Below are 18,319 nucleotides of genomic sequence, written 5' to 3'. Positions count from 1 at the left end.
CTCGCAGGGCAGAGAAGAGGCCTCCAGAGTTTGGCTTGGCAACTCCATGCCCCAAAAGATCCGTTTAAGGCGATCTACGTTTGGGCTTTATAATATTTAAACCACTTTTTAGATACAATATGAGCATAAACATCTATCTTTATAGAGAATTAGTATATTTTTTATCTAAGGTAATTACAGTTGAACTTGCATAACTCGAACTTCTCCAAAACTCTTGACCCAATGTCTCCTTAACTCGAAGTTTTTATTTGGGCGTTATGGTGATTTCGAATTGGGGAGGTTCAGCTGTATATTTATTATAATTAATTGATTGTATATTGTATATTCATAATATATATGAATATTTCTTTGTAATTAATAATATTTAATATTTCATATAGTTTCCGAACTATACCCGATGAAATGTTGTCTACATTTTCTGACTCCTACTTCAGATCATTAGCTGCTCAAACGTGTGCAGTACTGTTATCAAATTTTAGATATTATTTCCTGGTTTCCACCAGGTGGTGGTCCAACAAGAAGTCTTTCTTTTAAACATTAAAAAAAATCAATAATAAAATTCTCAAAAATTTGTTTCCAATTTTTGCAATCTTTTAATTACTTAATTACATATGCCAAATATCATTCAAGTAATGATTACATATCAGTTACATTTACCAATTACACTCTGTTGCATGTGGAACATAAGACTTCATTTAAATTAGTATTGACTTAAGTTATTCCACAATTCAAAAGAGAGGAAATAAGAGCAAAACTAAGAGATACGTGATTGTTCGAATTTTCGGTACTCCAGCTGAGAAACGAGGTGCTTGTATATTTCTTGTTTTGTATACAAGAAGCCGGCATACTCGAAGGTTCCGCTGTGGATGCTATTTAAGAGGTGACCAGAAGATAAAACTAAATTAGAAACTTTTAAGTAAAATAATTTGAAAATTTGTCTGGACATTAAATAATCATTGCATACATAAAAGCAAGTTTTATTAGTTCCACTACCGAAATTAAAGCAAATAATTATAAGTCTAAATGTTTAAATCAATTAGTAATGAATTATTCAGTTCAATTGGATGGGTTGTTGAGTTAAACCTAGGCAACCCCGAACAAAAATGTGATTAGGACGATTAATCTACCAATTTTGAACAATTTATAGCAACAACAACACAAACAATAAATCAATCATTTGTTGTGCCGATCGCACCAACTTCGCGTTGGTGGAATTTTCTATGGCGAGCACAGCAAGGTAGCCGATCAAGCGATTGTCCAACCTTTCAGTCGCCTAAGCAACGAAGCACCTAAACTGGTTTCACCTTATTACAAGTACTCGTATCAACAGCTTCCACTACAATTGCGACAAAAACTCGAAAATTCCTGTTTTGCCAAAACCATTCTCAGCAGCAAAAAAAAAAAAAAATAGTTGTGAGGTCTGAGCATTTGTTGGTTCATAAGATTTGTATTTGGCTGCCTTACATTTCTATAAACGTGACTACACACTATTTGTTGTTGTTGTAGTCACAACTATCGTTTGGCTCTTGCTAGTTGGCCAATGCAAGTGAGTATGTGTGTGTGTGTCACGTATTCAATTCATTTCGAAGATTTGGATGCTGGAGTTCAAGTGTTGGTGCTGCCCGTTCCACCGCCCACCTCCCGATATCATTTTGCACCTTCCTAGTGCTTCTCAGTTAATTCAATGCGCTCATATTGCTTAAAACCTGCTGCTGCTTGGGGGAGCCGTACTTCACGTTTTGATTGTTGCTGCAAGTTGTCTTCGTGCTTTTTATTTTGTTTTTATTGTTATTTTCTTTAATTGCAACTCTTCTTTACAACTTCGTTTTATGTGAGAGTTTCGAATTTAATATTCTCGGAGCGCCTTTCTCACAAAAATGGCTGTTTTTCGAATCAAGCGTGCACTCTTAGTTGCGCTCTTCTAATGGAGAGGTTTCATATTTACTCACATCATCCCACTAGGAAAATATTGCCAGATCATCAACTTAAATTGTTTTGATAGGATATATGTGTATATATACATATGTATCTAGTTTCAAATTTATGCAATTTCAAAATTTCGAAATATAATATGTTGATTTTGCAAAAACATTTTCGAGGTAGCAGTAAATTCTACATTCAAAAATACTGTTGTTTGATGTTTCATTCAAAAAATAAAAATTTTGATATTTAAAGTCTAGGAACATTACTTTCCAAGCTCGAAATACAATGCAGAGATGGCATAATACTTCGAAAGCTATACTTTCCAAATCGACTATATAAAAGTTATTTCAAATGTAGTATAGTTGAGACTTTTTTCAATTTTATTTTCGGTCGAGAATTTTCTGCGATGTACTTGACAGAAAAAAAATTAAGAAAAATATCTTGCAACTTATTTAGGCTATCTCGCGTTTCAAAATAGAATGGGTTTATTTTTTTGATAATGATTGTTAGAAAAAAACAAGAAAAAATAAGGTGGTAACCGAAAAGAAATAGAGTGAAATGTTGGTTCTATGTATATCTCCTAAAATACAGCAAGTTCTTTATTCTTAATAACTACTTCAAAGATCTTACACCGCATATATATTTTGATATCATGAGTCCAAGCACGTGTCAAGTCGCAATAGTAGTTCTAAAATTCTTTCATGAATTGTTTTATTAGTCTCGGAAAAAGAAAATCTATCCAATACCCTCTCCAATTTATTTTATTTGCAATTATACTCAATTTCTTCTCTGATGCGTGCAGTTTTTCCATTTCAAATTTCCTACCTGTCCTTCTGTTTCAGTATTTTATCCCATTCCATACTTTTGTAGCCTTCTATCTTCTACTCTCTTGACTTGCTCAATTGCCTTTCCACGCATTCGTATGGCATTTCGAACTTCGAACTGGTTTCCCGAAGCGATTGTCGCGCATATAGCATCTGCTGGACTCCACAAGCTACGCGTCGTCGCTGCGCCGCGTTCCAACATTACTACCACAGAGCGTTGCCGTTTTGCTGATTTGCCGTCGAGGCGCTGCGCTGCATTTTCAGTTCGGTTTCGTGCATTAACGTATTTAGACGTAAAATAAATGATGTCCGTGCGCTAAGTATGCGGCAATTCGCGTTGTTTGTGTGTGTGCATTCTGTGAAGAAATGAAAACATAAGAAAGAATTAAGTTCGGAACAAATAAATGGAAGCGTTAACAATTATAATACAATTTTGTGAAAATACTAAATAATACTGAAAATAAGAAATTCGTGTGTGTTTGTTGTGTTAGCGGTGTCTAAAGAGTAGAAGCAGCACAGCAACCGCCAGCACGTTGTTGGTGTTCAAGGAGCGGCAGACAGTGCGAAAAACGTCGCCGCCCTAGCAAATAATGAAGGAAAGGTGCATTCTGGCTGCGCCACAAGCGTTTGCTGCATAAATTAATGAATGAGTGAAGTGGCAAGTGAATGAATGATAAAGCAGTGATAATCGCACAGTGTGGCATGATGTTATTGAAAAGGGTGAATGCCATCAGTGCCAAGTTTTGAATAAAATTGCCGCTCCAAGTTCTGCCAGTTCAATATTAATTACAGTCTTGAGCACAAAATCTAATTGACTTTCTCGATTCAGCAGAGACAAGTTAACTTAAACGCATGCATTTGATTGTGAATACGCGTGTTGCAAGTAAAGTGTATAGCACAATTTAAACGTGGGAGTTCTGTTCCTTCAAAGGTCGCGTTAAAGGTCAAATACCCGAAAGTCTTTTGTGAAAACAAATTTAGAGAAATAAGCAAATTTCAAATTTTATTGTTGCATTTTCATGTTGCAAGTTGCGTGACATTGTGAAAATATTGTAACGTCTATTCAGTACGGAATAATAACTTAAGTCAAGTGTTTGTAAACAGCTACCAACCAACAACAACAACGCGTTATAAAAATAAACAAATTTGAAATTTGTCATATTTATAGGCCAGAGCTCTGCCGCGGACTTTTTCTCGAATAGCTGAGCATCATCACCTACAGCAAACAGGCGGCTCATAGACCTTCTCGACAACATAAGCACCTTGGCTGACTTTACGCCTGCAAGAAAAACGCACAATAAGTAAATAAATAATTTTGAGCCGCAGCAAAGTCGTCTCCTCCAGCCTTGGGCGGCCCCAAAAAATGTGAGTATTTCCATGAAAATTTCACATAAAATGTTAAAAATACCAATCAAGCGCTCAAAAGACGACTCCTCGTCGCATTAAGCCACACGTACGCGGTCGCCCGTGCGCTCCGCACCGCGTCCGCCCAACAAGCAGCTGGCGTAGCCGCACACTTTGTTGCTGTTTTCCTTTTAGGCTTTTTATTATTTTATTTTCCTGCAATTTTGTCTCTATTTTTACGGCCTTCTGCCACCTTAACCTTCTGTTCGCTCGCGTGTTGCGCTCCACTTGCCATTCCAATTGGATTTGTGTTTTCTGACTTTGTTTTCGACTTTTATGTTTTTTGTTTTTTCTTTCTTTTTGCCTTTACGCAGTTTTCCGCCTTTCGTGCTTTCCCACTTTTCTTCACTTGCTTCGCTGTGTTTGCGTTTTCGCTTTAAGTACTCAGCAACGAAATCCTTTTCGGCAGGAATTCTTGTATTTTATTGTAATTCCCGCTATGCAGGATATTTAAGGATATATTTAAGCTGCTTTATTGATTGCACCCGGTGTTTGGGAAATCAGCCTCAGCCTGTTTAAGTTGAATATAGTGTATGTGTGTGCTCGCCGTTGCGTGTTCTTCAGTGTGCTCTTTTGGCATGTTTTGTTTGTGTTTTTATTTTTTGTTTTGCTTTCGTTGTTACTTTTGTTGCTTTTCCCACTCGCTGCAGCCCTCTGGTGCTATTCTGTGCCTCAGCGCCTCAGCCATGCCAGAGGTGTCCTTTGCGCACACTGCTCAGCCCGCTCGGCGTGTGGGTTTGTCAGCTTGTCTCACTGCCTGTCTGTCGGTCGGTCGGTGTTTCGGCGTGTATGCCTTGTGCCTGCCTGTTGTTTTCAGTCACCAGCTATTTGACTGCCGCCTGCTTCGTTTTCGGGGTTGAAACATTAAACCATCTCAGTCCTTCTCTGGGCTCTTAATGCTATTTTCTTATCGATGAATGGTTGAATGAATGAATGAAGAAATAAATGTATGCGTGTGTGTGTGAGTATGTGCGGTTTTCGGAATGCGTATTTGATTGTATGTACATAACCCGAAATGGTAAACGGATTTACTGACAATTGTCGAGCGTAGAAATCAAATCGTTTGGGTTTCCCTAATTGCTGCTTGGATTTCATTTGATTCCACAGTTATTTGGCTTTGTTTCGAATTCGAAGAACAGTTTTAATGAAAACTTACGCAGTGAAATAACGGTATGCCCTTAAGAATATTAAAAAAAATGTGATCGTTTTTCTATAAATTTTATTTTATTTTAGTTGGATTTGGCCAAAATAAAAAAATGAGTTATGGGTTTCTCTTTGAAAAAACAAAAACCACAGTACAAAATTATTAAAAAAATTTTGTTTCAAAATTTTAATATCTTTTATGCGCTAATTTAATACTTAAAATTGTATTTAATTATTTTGATTTTGTTGGCTACTCTGTCTCAAAAATTTTTGAACTTGTCTTTTTCGTATTTTATTTAAAATAAATTTCAAGATCAAAAAATTTTTCTCTACGAAATTTTCAAAATTGGTTGTGTAAAACAGTGTCGTATTTTTAATTATGCTCATTTTCTATCACTTTTTAATATGAAATTAAATATTTTCAAATATAAAAATTAAATTTTAAACAAAACAACTTTATTTTATATAAATTTTATTTTAATACATTTTTGTATAAAATAAAATTTTAAGTAAAAATAAAAAAAACTTTGAAATTAATTTTTTTTAAATAATTAAAATTTTTCTCATCGCAACTTTTAAATACACAAAAAAAATATTTTTAAATATGAAAATGAAATTTTAGATATTTTTTTTTTGTAATATGGATATAAAATTTTAAGGTAAAGAATAAAAAACAAAATTTTTTTTGAATATAAATTTTTTTTTAATACAATCTGAAAAAATTTTAAATTTCAAGTTATGTTTCTATTTATAATTTTGTTTTAAAGTTACATTTAAAGCATATTGAATTTATTTACTTTTATTAAAATTTTTGAACAAAATTATTTCTTTAAATGTCTCAAATTAGTGTCCTAGATATTTCAAATAAAATTTCAAACATATCGAACACATTTTTGTAAAGAATATTCAAAAAAATTACCCCTTAAATTTTCCAGTTTTTCGAAAAATCGAAGATTTACCTTTAAATATCTTTTTTAAATATACAAATCTATTTAAGTATTTTTTAAAATATTCAAAACATAATGTTTACAATTTTTTAAAAATTTTAAAACTTGCTTTTAATTTCACTTTTTTGTTTTAGTAAATTTAAATGCAATGAATGCGCTGTCCATTACGGACAGTCCTCTTAACCGAGCAGCTGACGTAACTGAACAAATTTCATGAACACAAAGTTGCTATAACCGGACATGAGTAGGTTCCATCAGAGAACATAAAATATTTAAATCCTTCATATTTAATTCTTTTTATGCTCTCTCTTTGCGCCTTCTCTTGCTTTTAAGTTCTCTGGTTCCAGCGACCGGACACGGACACTATTTTGTTGATATTTCGTGCAAATAATCTCTAATAAACGGACCATACCTATAGCCTGTGACGGTGGGTGTCCGGTTACGTGGAATTTCACTTTACATATATAAGAATTTTTAAAATATTCAGAAAATAATATTCAAATATTAAATCGAAAATAATATTTAATAAAATTTAATGAAAATTATACCGCTCACGATATCGCCATACTTCAATGATTTTTGAAACACCAAAAAAATTATTTTCAAAGAAATTATAAAACGAAAAAATTCTGTAAAATATTAAACATCTTATATATGTATATGTATGCATGTGTAGGGTTCTATAAGCAGCCATATGAGTTTTCTAGCACACACATAAACGGGTATCCTCACTCCCTATAAACATCAAGTAGCTGAGTTCAAAGCGCAGTGCATGCCGCAAGTGTCCGCAAATAATGTGGCACGTTTGTGCAATGAAGTCGCCAATGCCAACGCAGTTGACACCGACGCCGCCGCCGCCGGAGTTGAAGCTGAAGCCGCCAATTACGCTAGAAATCCACACCAGCAACACTTTGGTGTTAAAGCCAATTCCAAAAGCAGATAAAAGTCCAAGCAGACGAGAGCGGAATGCGGCGATTGAAATAAATAGAATCGCAGCGAAATTACGAGTAAAAGGCAGCGCAGCACAAGAGGCAAGCACAAAGCGCTGGAATTGGAAAATTGTTAAATAAATTAAAGCGCTGGAATGCGACAACACGCGCTCCTTTTACGGCGCGCTAGAAGTAGCTAAATGGGGCAGCATTGCGTTTGCTTCTCTGTCTGTCTATGTGTGTGTTTGTGCACCAAAGGCAGCATAATAAATATAAATGCGCTTGTGGAACTTAATCCAGCACAAAGCTGGACTCTGGCGTACTTAACTGTGCGGCGCTCTCAGGCGAACTGAACTGGCGACTTGATTAGTGGCAGCCACAGCTGTGTGAAATGCACCAGGCGACAGACATAAATTCAAAGTGAAATATGCAATCCATATGCAATGCGGCAACGCAGCGCCATTAGACCGCTTTTATACCAAAGAAATCCCGATGTTGCAACGTGCACAGCATTTGTTGCCAATGGCCGTTGCAAGTTGGGTTTTAATGAAGAACGAAGAAGTGGTGGCAGCAAGTTGTTGCCGCCTTTAGAAAGCAGTAAAATGTGTGAAAAAGTGGCTTTAATAACTGATAATGACAAGCGGCTTGCAAGCGCCGGATATAATGAACGCTGATGATGTCAAATATGGTGGATATTACAAATAATTGTTCTTGGAACTCTTGGAATTGCTTATAAATTTGTTGAACGTTCTTCAAAGCTCCAATAGGAAATGCTATATAGTCAGGAACCAATGCTATGCTTTATTATTTTGCTACAAAAACAATGGGTTTAAAGCTCACTCTGCAGTCGACGTTCATATTTTCAAAGCTTTCCTTGATTCAAATATCAATTCAGTCATGAAATTCACCCTATATTCGTTGAAAGTTCGCGGTCTTATATAAATGTATGCCTCTCGGGTCTATAGTGTTATTTTTGGTCGGTTTTAGTGAAGGCTTATTGGCTTATCAAATTCACAGTCACATATTTTTATTATACAGTTTTTTTGTGATTTTTTTTCCAGGATCTATCCTTCGGATTGTCTGATTCAAGTCCGAAAACGAAGAGTAGTCCTTCTTAGTATTCGGATATAAAATTAAAATCGATTGCTCCGATAGTCAGGAATTGGCCAAAAACTTAGAAAGCGGTACCTACCGAGAAATCGATTAACCTAATCAAAATCATCTGATCAATGTTCTCCCGAGCTGGCAAAACAAAAACTATTTTTTAGTACTTAAAATAAATCCTTATTATCGCCTTCCAAATAGCTTGAAGCCTGAGCTATTTAGTACAAGTTTGTCAAAGCTTAATCTAAAAAAGCCTCGGATGTGCATTCAGTATTTTCAGCGAGTTTTTCTTCGAGTTTGGCCATTTTTGGAGTGTCATTTGCACAGTTTCGACGCAAAATTTCTTAAACCCACGTCTCGTTACCGGCAATTATGTGTTTTAAGAATTTCGATAAATTGACAAGCATTTCCGTTTCTGCAAAATATTCAGGTATTTTGTTACGAATCTTGCACTGACACGTTTTCTACCCAAAACATTAACCAAAATTTGTTGAGTCGTTTCATATGAGCTTTTGAAATCCTCTGCTTACTTTCTAATGTTAACACGACAATTTTTAAGCAACGTTTTTTAGCAGAGGTGCATAGACGACTGGAATCAGTCAAGGGTTCGATGACTTCAAGACCTTCACTGAATGCTTTGTGGCATTCAAATACTTTTTTAATTTATTTTTTTTATAGTAAGGGCAAGCAACGAAAGCCGGAGTACGGAACTCTAATCGGCTACGCCTAACCTACTCCCAACTCTAGACTCCCCCACAGAACCACCGGTTAAGCATTACTTCGAGGGAGGGACAAAACATTTAAGTCTTCTCTATTTTGCGGACTGACGGACGTCTAATCTGTTGTAAAAATCTTAGTTTTGTCATTGTAAATGCTGACGTTTCGCTAACAACTTTCCATTTCTCAGTCGGCTGATACATGAGTGTCGTTAAAATATCGTCCGTAAAACTACCACCGAGCGTGGTTTTTAGCTTTTCCCTTGTATTTGAAAAGCGAAGGCAATAAAATAATACACGTTCAGTCTATTTTGTATGCTCTGAACACGTCGGACACTTCGGACTAATGTCATTGTGGAATCTGTAAAGATAGCTTCCAAAGCACTCATGTCCACTAAGTATTTGGGTCATATGAAAATCCAGGTCCCCATGTCGTCTGTCTGTCCACGAGCGGATGTGCGGTAGAAGGCGGTGAGTCCAGCACACTTTAGATGAGGAATCTCACCGCTGCTGCCACATTTTGGTGCTCGTGCTCCTCACCTCTGTATTTTCCGATTCTGTTTTAGGCGTTGATAGCTAATATAAAAATCGAGTTCATCTCCCTAGGCACTATGGGTATTAAGAAGACCCGCCAAAACTATTTTCCAACATCTGCAACGATTCTGAAAATCGTACGTAAAAGAAGGTTGCACCAAACGAGGAAAAAGTTTCTTACTAAATCTGTTTGCGCGTTTTTTGGACTAGTCCGGGTCAAATTTGATCAGATGGTACTAAGCTGCGATTCGCTATCATCAGCTGCAGTGGGTAGTTCAAAGCCTTTATATACATTAATTATCATAAAGAATGCCATTTTTTCAACTTCAAAGAATTGTACGATTTTTTATGTTAAAGGGTTTCGTTATATTCGAGCTAACATATAATTTATAAATATATGTACATACATGTATAAATCAAAAGTGACTCATATTTGGAGCACTAATGACCTCCATGAAGTAGATCTGTCAATATTAATAACTATAATAACTGTAAAATATTTCACAACTGCAGTACAATCGCACACACACAAACAGACGAAGAGGCCTATATACTATAATGACCTTTTAGAATCGCTGCTTAGGTGCATTAACTGGGATAAAAGCAACAACAAGCGTAGCTGCAACAAAGTGATATCTAACAATAAAGCTGCTGCATGGAGCAAAGCCTCGCCATCAAGCCACACAGCAGAGGCTTGGAGAGGCCAATGCAATGCAGTAACATGACAAAGCTGTCGATAAGCAGCAAAACACAAAAAAAAACAACGACTATAAAACGAGATGGAGAGCAACAGCAAAAGCAGCCAGTAAAACCGGTTGCATGCTGCCGTGCAAAAACAACAAAACAACCAAAAGCGCAATCACGTAAGTAGCAGTAGTGGTTAAGTAGCAGCATCGGAAGATCAAATTGTGTGCAGGAAATGATGGTTAGGGGCTGAGGGAAGTGGAAGCGAAGATTTGCTGCACACTCTTGACTGCTGCCGCCGCCTGCGACGTAGACGACAAGACGGATGGGAATGTTGCTTAAAAAACATTAAAATTATTGCAGGTAGAAATCGTAGTTGTTGTTGTTGTTGTTGCTGCTGTGCGCCAGCCAAAGTGAAAAAGTGCAATCCCAGCCGACAACAACAGCCACAGGCGTCCACCAGCGCCCGTGATTGCGGACGAAAGGAATCAACGGCAGCCAGCCAGTCATACCAACGGCAGCTGCTAATAGTCAACAAAGTCCAACAACAACAACAACAACAACAACTGCAAATGGCATTGTAACAACAAACAAAAAACGCGCAAGCAGTCAACGTGTGCCAACGCCAAAGATGGTCAGCAGCAGACAGTGGCGAAGAACAAGCTTGAAGCCTTAGAGCAAATAAGTGGTCGGTGCGGTTGTCGGTGCGAGGTGCGCCTGTTGCTAGTTGCTCAATGCAGTGCCGATTTTCTTTTCGTTGCGGTGGCTCCTGCAGTTGCATCATTACTTTGTTGTGCCTTCGCTACGCCGTTGTTGCACCGATAGTTTGCGTAGCAAATCCACTGCCACAAAAGCGCATCAATCGCTGCGATGTGTTGTTGTTGCACACAACGTTGCAACGCTTTCTGTGGTTATATGTCGTTGCAAGCAGCATTGCAAGCTGAAACTGATAATCATGGCCGTTGCAGCAATCCTTAGTCGCAGCTCAACTGCATGCCTGTGCGTGTGTGTGAGTTGTGTCTGTATGGAGTTTCTTTGTTGTTGTTCACAATTGAAGTCGTTGTTTGTTTTACCTGTGCGTCTGCTAGGCAAAGCCATTGTTGCACCACATTCTTTTTGTCGTTGATTTAGGTGCATCGGCGCACTTTTCTCAAGCTCTTCGGCAGTTGAGGCTGCCTTCTTCGTCTACTAATTTTGTTTATGCCAGAACTCGTTCGCCAGGCACTTAATGGCTTTACTCGCTGATGTGCTCTGTGCTGCAAGTTGCATCTAATTTGCAATTACAGCACATAGCTGGCTCCGTTAATGCTTCTAACGATTTATTGTTGTTGCGTTTTTGGTTAAATGTAGTTTGAAGATTTCTAAATTGTAATGAAAGCAAATTTTTGCATCGGTTGGTGACTCGGAAGTTTGTTGCTTTCTAAATCAATTTTTGTGCTAGAATTATAAGCTAGTGAACTCATAGCTCTTGAGTAAAGTGATTTCAATTTCTGCAAGCTTCTCTAGTTTAGTCTTCGAAAACCTTTTCGCTTCAACTATTTTATGAGCATTAGAAATGTTTTTTATATTGTTATTTTGATCTTAATAAGTTAGTTTGCATGGCTGCTTTCCTTACAAAAACCTGATTTCGATCAATCAGTTTATATGACTACGACCCACAGTGGTGCCATATCGACGGTTCCGAAAACTAAACGGTATCTTGTAAAGAAAAGGCCGTGTTCAAAATTTCGAATCGATATCTCAAAAACTAGGGAAAAGTAGCGAATATATAGATGAATATGGCTAAATCGAGTTGGCACGTTACGCTGATCATATGTAAAGGATGATCCATTTCGAGGTTCTCTACTTTTTCAAGAAAAAACTCGGAAGATTCAAATTTAATGGGGAATGTTTATTAGCAATCGAAAGATCATTCTTAGGTATTTATTTTTGGAAGATTATTGTTTGAAATGTAGGCCGTGACCAATTTTCGTTAACTTGTGAGCATTTCGACTGGTAACTGGCGATTGACACGCTTGACGTTTTGCTCCAAGGCCTGCATCGAAGTGGGATTGTCCGCATCTGGTTGGCCAATCGAACGGCCAAACGTGAAATATTCTGATCACCGAAATGTTCTCTCAATAAATCCATTGATTGATGCCGTATGTGAAAAGAGGCTGCGTCTTCTTGAAACCGAATTTCGCCGAGATCACGACCTTCGATTTCCGACTATTTGATGTCGGTTCTCATGGCGCGATAACGGTCGCCATTGACGGTTATGTTCTCACGGGCATCAATTTTGAAGAAATATGGACTGATGACCTTACAAACAACACCAAATTGTTGTTTTTTCTGGTTGAAAGGTCAGCTGTTGATTCTCTTATGGTTGCTCTTCCTCGCAAATGCGGCAATTTTGCTTGTTCACCTTTCTATTGAGCCAGAAATGGGTCCATCGCTGAACTTTGGCTCGAAAACGTCGGATCTTCTTGAACTTTTCCAGAGCCCATAATGCGAAGAGATGTCGAACGGCTTTAGTTCTTGCATAACCTGTAGCTTGTACGCTTTCCATAAGTCGAGCGAAGCGCATTCTTCGAAACACATTCTTTGCAGAACGTGAATTTTCGCAATAAAGTTGAACGATTTGGAAACGATGTTCAGGCGTAATTCTTTCCATGATGAAATGCCAATTTTAGTCAAATGAAATAAATAAGTTTCGTAGCTATTAATAAGTTCCTAAAAAGTGCATGAAGCGACTACTAAAGAAGTTAGCTTATGAAAAATGATTTCTTCTTTGCAAATGTCGCAAAGGTCTTATTGCAAACGCCGACCAAGCAACTTCGCCGCTATCAATAAACGCTCATTGAGAAACATTGATTTAATTGGAATTAAATATGCAATAATTAAAGGTAAACAGCACGAGGGAAACCGAACGCCCTCAAAAGCGCGCAAACAAACGCCAACCAAAGCCATTACACGCATGCAAGCACACACACGCACACACATGCATATGTATTGGGCGATTGACGGAGTGACCACAAACAAGGCTTTTAATTGTTTCATTACAGTGTGCGTGCGCTGGTTGACGCATACTTATGTGTATGTGTGCCTTCAATTTGCACCTGCAAAGCGCGCTACGGGCTTATTTAAGCGACCAGTGGGCGTGGGGCGTGTGATGTGGCAGTGTTGCATGTAAACACGCCTATAAACGGCACAAACAACCCAAAACGTGCATTAAAAATTTAAATATGCATTTACTTACGCACACAAACACAAACAAACAGTGCATAAATTATTTAAGCGCGTAAAAGTAAATCAATACATGACCATACATACACGCCGTTGTAGGTGTACGTGTGCGCGGGTGTGTGTGGCATGAATTTGTGCGGCATCCATTATTGGGTAATTATGAATTTCATGCTCATCACTTTTGTTTATGCGCTTTAAATTGCGGCAAGCATGGGCAGCATAATCCGCTAAGTCGTCAGCGCCGGCATATTAACAGGTGGGCCGCCAACAAAAACAACAACAAAGCATTAAACGCCGCACAATAGCTCTGGGTGACGTTCCAACGCGCTTAATTAAAAATAATCATGCAATTATGGGAAATTTAGACGGTGCATAAAAAATATAATTAATCGACAAATATGCGACCGCACACAGACACACCCACAAACATATGCACACATATGCGGTGTTTGTACACGGTTTTTTGGCGCTTTTGGCAATTATATGCCGTTATGAATCTGGGCAAATATTTAGCTTATTATAATCGTTTGTTTGTATCGGTTTTTACACTTTTTTTATGCAACAATTGCTTTTGTATGTGCATGTGTATGAAAAGCGCTTAAATGGTTTTAGTGTTTAGTTTTTGCTGTTGTTGTTAGCCGTCGTGCATTCATATTAATTAATTAGATTTTGCAGTTAAAGCACAAGTCTGCTGGTTTCTAAAAACATTTAACAAATATTCATGAATTTGCTTGGTGTTGCACTTAATCGGATATATACTATAAAATATTTATTGTAATGTAATATACCTATCTCGTTAAATGATTAGCGTAAGATTAGAGCGTACACATTAAAGCGGGTCGATTTTGTTATACCCTGAACAGAGTATATTAAGTGTGTCACGATGTTTGTAACACCCAGAAAGAAGCGTCGAAGACCCTATAAAGTATATATATACATGATCAGTATGTTGAACTGAGTCGATTTAACCTTGTCCGTCTGCCTGTCTGCCCGTCCGTCCGTCCGTCCGTCTGTATATATACGAACTAGTCCCTCAGTTTTTAAGATATCCTTTTGAAATTTTGCAAACGTCATTTTCTCTTCAAGAAGCTGCTCATTTGTCAGAACGGCCAATATCGGACCACTATAACATATAGCTGCCATTTAAACTGAACGATCGGAATCAAGTTCTTGTATGGAAAACTTTCACATTTGACAATGTATCTTCACCAAATTTGGTTTAGATTATTTTCTAAGGCAGCAATGTAATCTCCGAAGAAATTGTTCAGATCGGTTAACTATAGCACATAGCTACCATACAAACTGAACGATCGGAATCAAGTTCTTGTATGGAAAACTTTCACATTTGACAATGTATCTTCACCAAATTTGGTATAGATTATTTTCTAAGGCAACAATGTAATCCCCGAGGAAATTGGTCAGATCGGTTAACTATAGCATATAGCTACCATACAAAATGAACACATAGTTACTAAAAGAAATGCACCTGTGAAGGGTATATTAGCTTTGGTGCAGCCGAAGTTAACGTTTTTTCTTGTTTTGCTATAAAATCGCGGATGCGGCAAATATATACAGATCATTCTGAAGAACTTTGCTCAAGACACTATGGGTCTAAACCCGGCTTCGAGCCAGCGACTTTTATGCGAAATTTAAAAGGCTGATATAGTTGTCTTATCTTGCCGATTTCAACAAATGATCAATAGAATATCAAAATGCACCAATAATCTGTGGAACATTTCTCCCAAACGCGATCAACCGCTCGAAGTGATTGCATGTAAAGTACAGGATCGAAGACAACTCGTTTCGCTAATCAATGTAAGAAAATTGTGACCTTTATAATGACCTGAGTATCTGTAGTATATTTATATTGTTTGTTGTTGTCATAATACAAAATTTGCTAGCTGAAGAAACAATGGAAATGCAGCTGTGATTTTAATATACAGGCTAGGTTAGATTAATCTAGTAGGCCCATAAGCCAATAACATAAATCAGTTTTAGTCCTTTGCAAAACCAGATGGAGTTCAGCTGCTAAGTCCAAGACGAATAGTCCTTTAAGATGCGGGAAAATGCACAAGAGATGCTCCATTGTTTGCCTGGTGCCTTGCTCTAGGCATTTCCTGCAGTCTACTCGATCTATCAGCCACATCCTGAGTGCGTGTGTCGCTACCAGACAGTGACCAGTTAGTATCCCTATCATGGTCCTACAGTCCCTTCTATCGGGTGCCAATAAGAATTTTGTGTGCTTCCGATACACCCGTTTGCACATGACTTTTGCATTTATGCACCCAGGTAGGTCGTTCTATCGGGTTTTGATTTTCTTTACCATGCTTCTGTCGAGATCGAAGTATAGACAATGTTAGGGTTTCCCAATGTTGATCACTCATTCGGATGTTAGGCGCCCACAATTCTTGCCAATCTTGTCCACTATTTCATTGCCCTCAATGCATGGACGTAATTTTTTTTTGTCGATTTTACTGCGCAGTTTTCGGCGAAGAAGTTTATAGGTGGCAGGTTTAGTACCAGCTCAAAAGCCGCCTTTGGGGTTGCTTTTAAAGCTCTCGTTATGCACAGGGCAGTGATGTACATTTATAATACATAATTTTATATTATACAAAAGTACATTATCATCAGGAAAATATTCTCCCCAAATTCACTAATATATGTACTCGTATCTCACAGATTGAGCGATATTTTCGTTGAAAAGTCATCCAAAGGCACTGGGATCCACATACTCGGTATCTGGTAGAAAAGTTGTGCTTCGTTTTAGACAGTTAAGGAGTCACTATTTCGAAGGCATTATGTTTGCAAAGTTATATTTCGATATCTTCATTTATATATTGCAAACTGATAGAGTCAAACGGAACTTCAGATTGTGATATATAGGAAGTACGCTTGGTTGTATTCCGATTTTGTTTGTTTTCACAGTGTAACATAAATATGTCGGGATAATGTTAGTAACAAAATTTCATTGATATTGGTCGAACAGTTCCTGAGTCATAGAATTTCGTCAAAAGGTGGATGGTGCCACGTTCAATGTCCAATTTGAGCACTGGCTTTTATGTAGCACTACCGTACAAATACAGTTGTAAAATCTTATGCTTTTGAAGTATTTATTTGGTGATTTTTCGCACTTCAAGTCAAGTCCAACATAACCGATATATGGATAAAATAAAAATCGTTTTCGTGCACCAATTCTTTCATGGTTTTGTTAGTAACTTTAAACGAACTAAAGCTGGCAGCAACCACTCAACTTTGTAATCCATATTTCCTCTTTCTTGCAAAGTAAGTCTAGGTGCTCAATTATAGAATACACGTTTGCTCATTATTCTAAGTTATCCAATATTCCTGGTAGCAACTTAGCTACCATTTCCGGTTATGCTAAATCACAAGTCTCTCGTTGCAACGCAAAAAAGTCCTCGCCGCCTCTAAGTGGCATGCGTTAGTGCAATGACAAAAACAGCAGGAACTTAAATCAACAGCCATGCAACCCGAACCCGAACCTTAACCACCACAACCTGCGACGCGAGTCATTGTCGCTGGCGCACAGACGCACTCGCATTCTCAGACGACAGCAGCAGAAACAGAAATCGTTTTCCATGAATGCAACTGGAAACCCAACACAGCGGCGGCCACGGTTCAGTGCACCAAGAGCCACACCAGCCACCAGCCAACAACAGCGATACACGCGGCAGCATGCATTTGTCAGCCAAGGCAGGCCAGGCAGCTGCGGAGCGAAGAGTCGGCTGTGGCAGCGATTGCACAAATGTCGTAAGTCAAATGCGAAATGCAGCAAACCGCGAAAAGTGTTTAAGGATGACTCGAAAGAGGCGAAAATACACACAAAAATGAAGAAATTTCTGCTGCTTCTTCTCGATTTTGTTTTTTTTTTTGGGAAATGCGCTGAGCCAATGCAACACGCTGCCGGTGTGGCAGTGAGGCAGGGTGGCGCGCGTTGGCAACACTGTTATTGCGCCGGCTGTGGCTTCTGGCTGCGGTTCCTGCGGCTTGGCAAGAACCCAACAAACCATGAAGTAAATAAACGCTGCGGTGAGTATGGCAAATAAAATCTACGATTTAGTAACTAAGTAATAACGGGACATAGCGAACTGCTGCAGCAATAAAGAGCCGTGCAGCCAGTGCAAGCACCCAACCATTGTTGTTGCCGGTGTCCAAAGTTGTGATTGTGCAATTTCGTAGATTTTTGCATCTTTTTGCGACATTTTTGTCGGGCTTCTGCATGTTTCGTTTGAGGAAAACCCGAGAAGGCGGAAACGCAAAGTCCAAAATGCAGTGCTGAATGCAAATCGCTCTAATGCAACGATATGCCGCCAAGAGGTCGGAGTGCAAAGAGCGAGGGAAAAAGGAAGCAAATATATGGTGAAGGAAGAAGAAGAAGAGAAACATGTACAAATTACAAAAAGAATGGCTACGGATAAAAGAAAAACAACAAATGCTAAGCACAAAAAGCCTGCAGATTTGCTCGAGGTAAAAACTGGTGCAAAAACGGAGGAAAAAACTAAATTGCAATCAAGGCCCTTTCACACACACACACACATATACAGACGAGCGCATAGAAAGCGAGACGAGTTAAGAACTAAAGGCAATAATTAAGGCGAACTGAACTGCATCGAAGTGAACTAGTGAAACCACTGACTCATTCGCCGCACATGCGACTCCATAAAACCCTAAAAATCCACTGAAAATCAGTGAGCCCCCGACGCACCAACCAGCGCAATGGAAGGTAGATACCAAACATTCCCCTCCTGCCACTCAGGCGTGAGTCAACAGCTCTAAAACACATGCGTGTGGGTGTGTGTGAGCAAAGACAAATACAAACAAATGCACGGAGAGCTTTGCCACTCATTTTCCCTTTCTTCGGTCCGACA

At 38.3% G+C, this 18,319-nt stretch overlaps 1 protein-coding gene across 1 annotated transcript in view; it reads left to right on the top strand.

Annotated features, from left to right (window-relative positions):
• The first annotated feature begins 3,035 nt into the window (after positions 1 to 3,035).
• LOC120782628 overlaps positions 3,036 to 18,319 on the top strand; it is a 406,655-nt gene continuing 391,371 nt past the window's right edge. The window contains exon 1 of the mRNA XM_040114996.1: positions 3,036 to 4,112. The gene's annotated coding sequence lies outside the window, so the exon portion shown is untranslated. The remainder of the gene's footprint in view (positions 4,113 to 18,319) is intronic.

The sequence above is a fragment of the Bactrocera tryoni genome, chromosome 1 (genome assembly GCF_016617805.1).
Source record: "Bactrocera tryoni isolate S06 chromosome 1, CSIRO_BtryS06_freeze2, whole genome shotgun sequence".
Classification (NCBI taxonomy): Eukaryota; Metazoa; Arthropoda; class Insecta; order Diptera; family Tephritidae; genus Bactrocera; species Bactrocera tryoni.
This window is presented reverse-complemented; position numbering and strand designations above follow the sequence as displayed.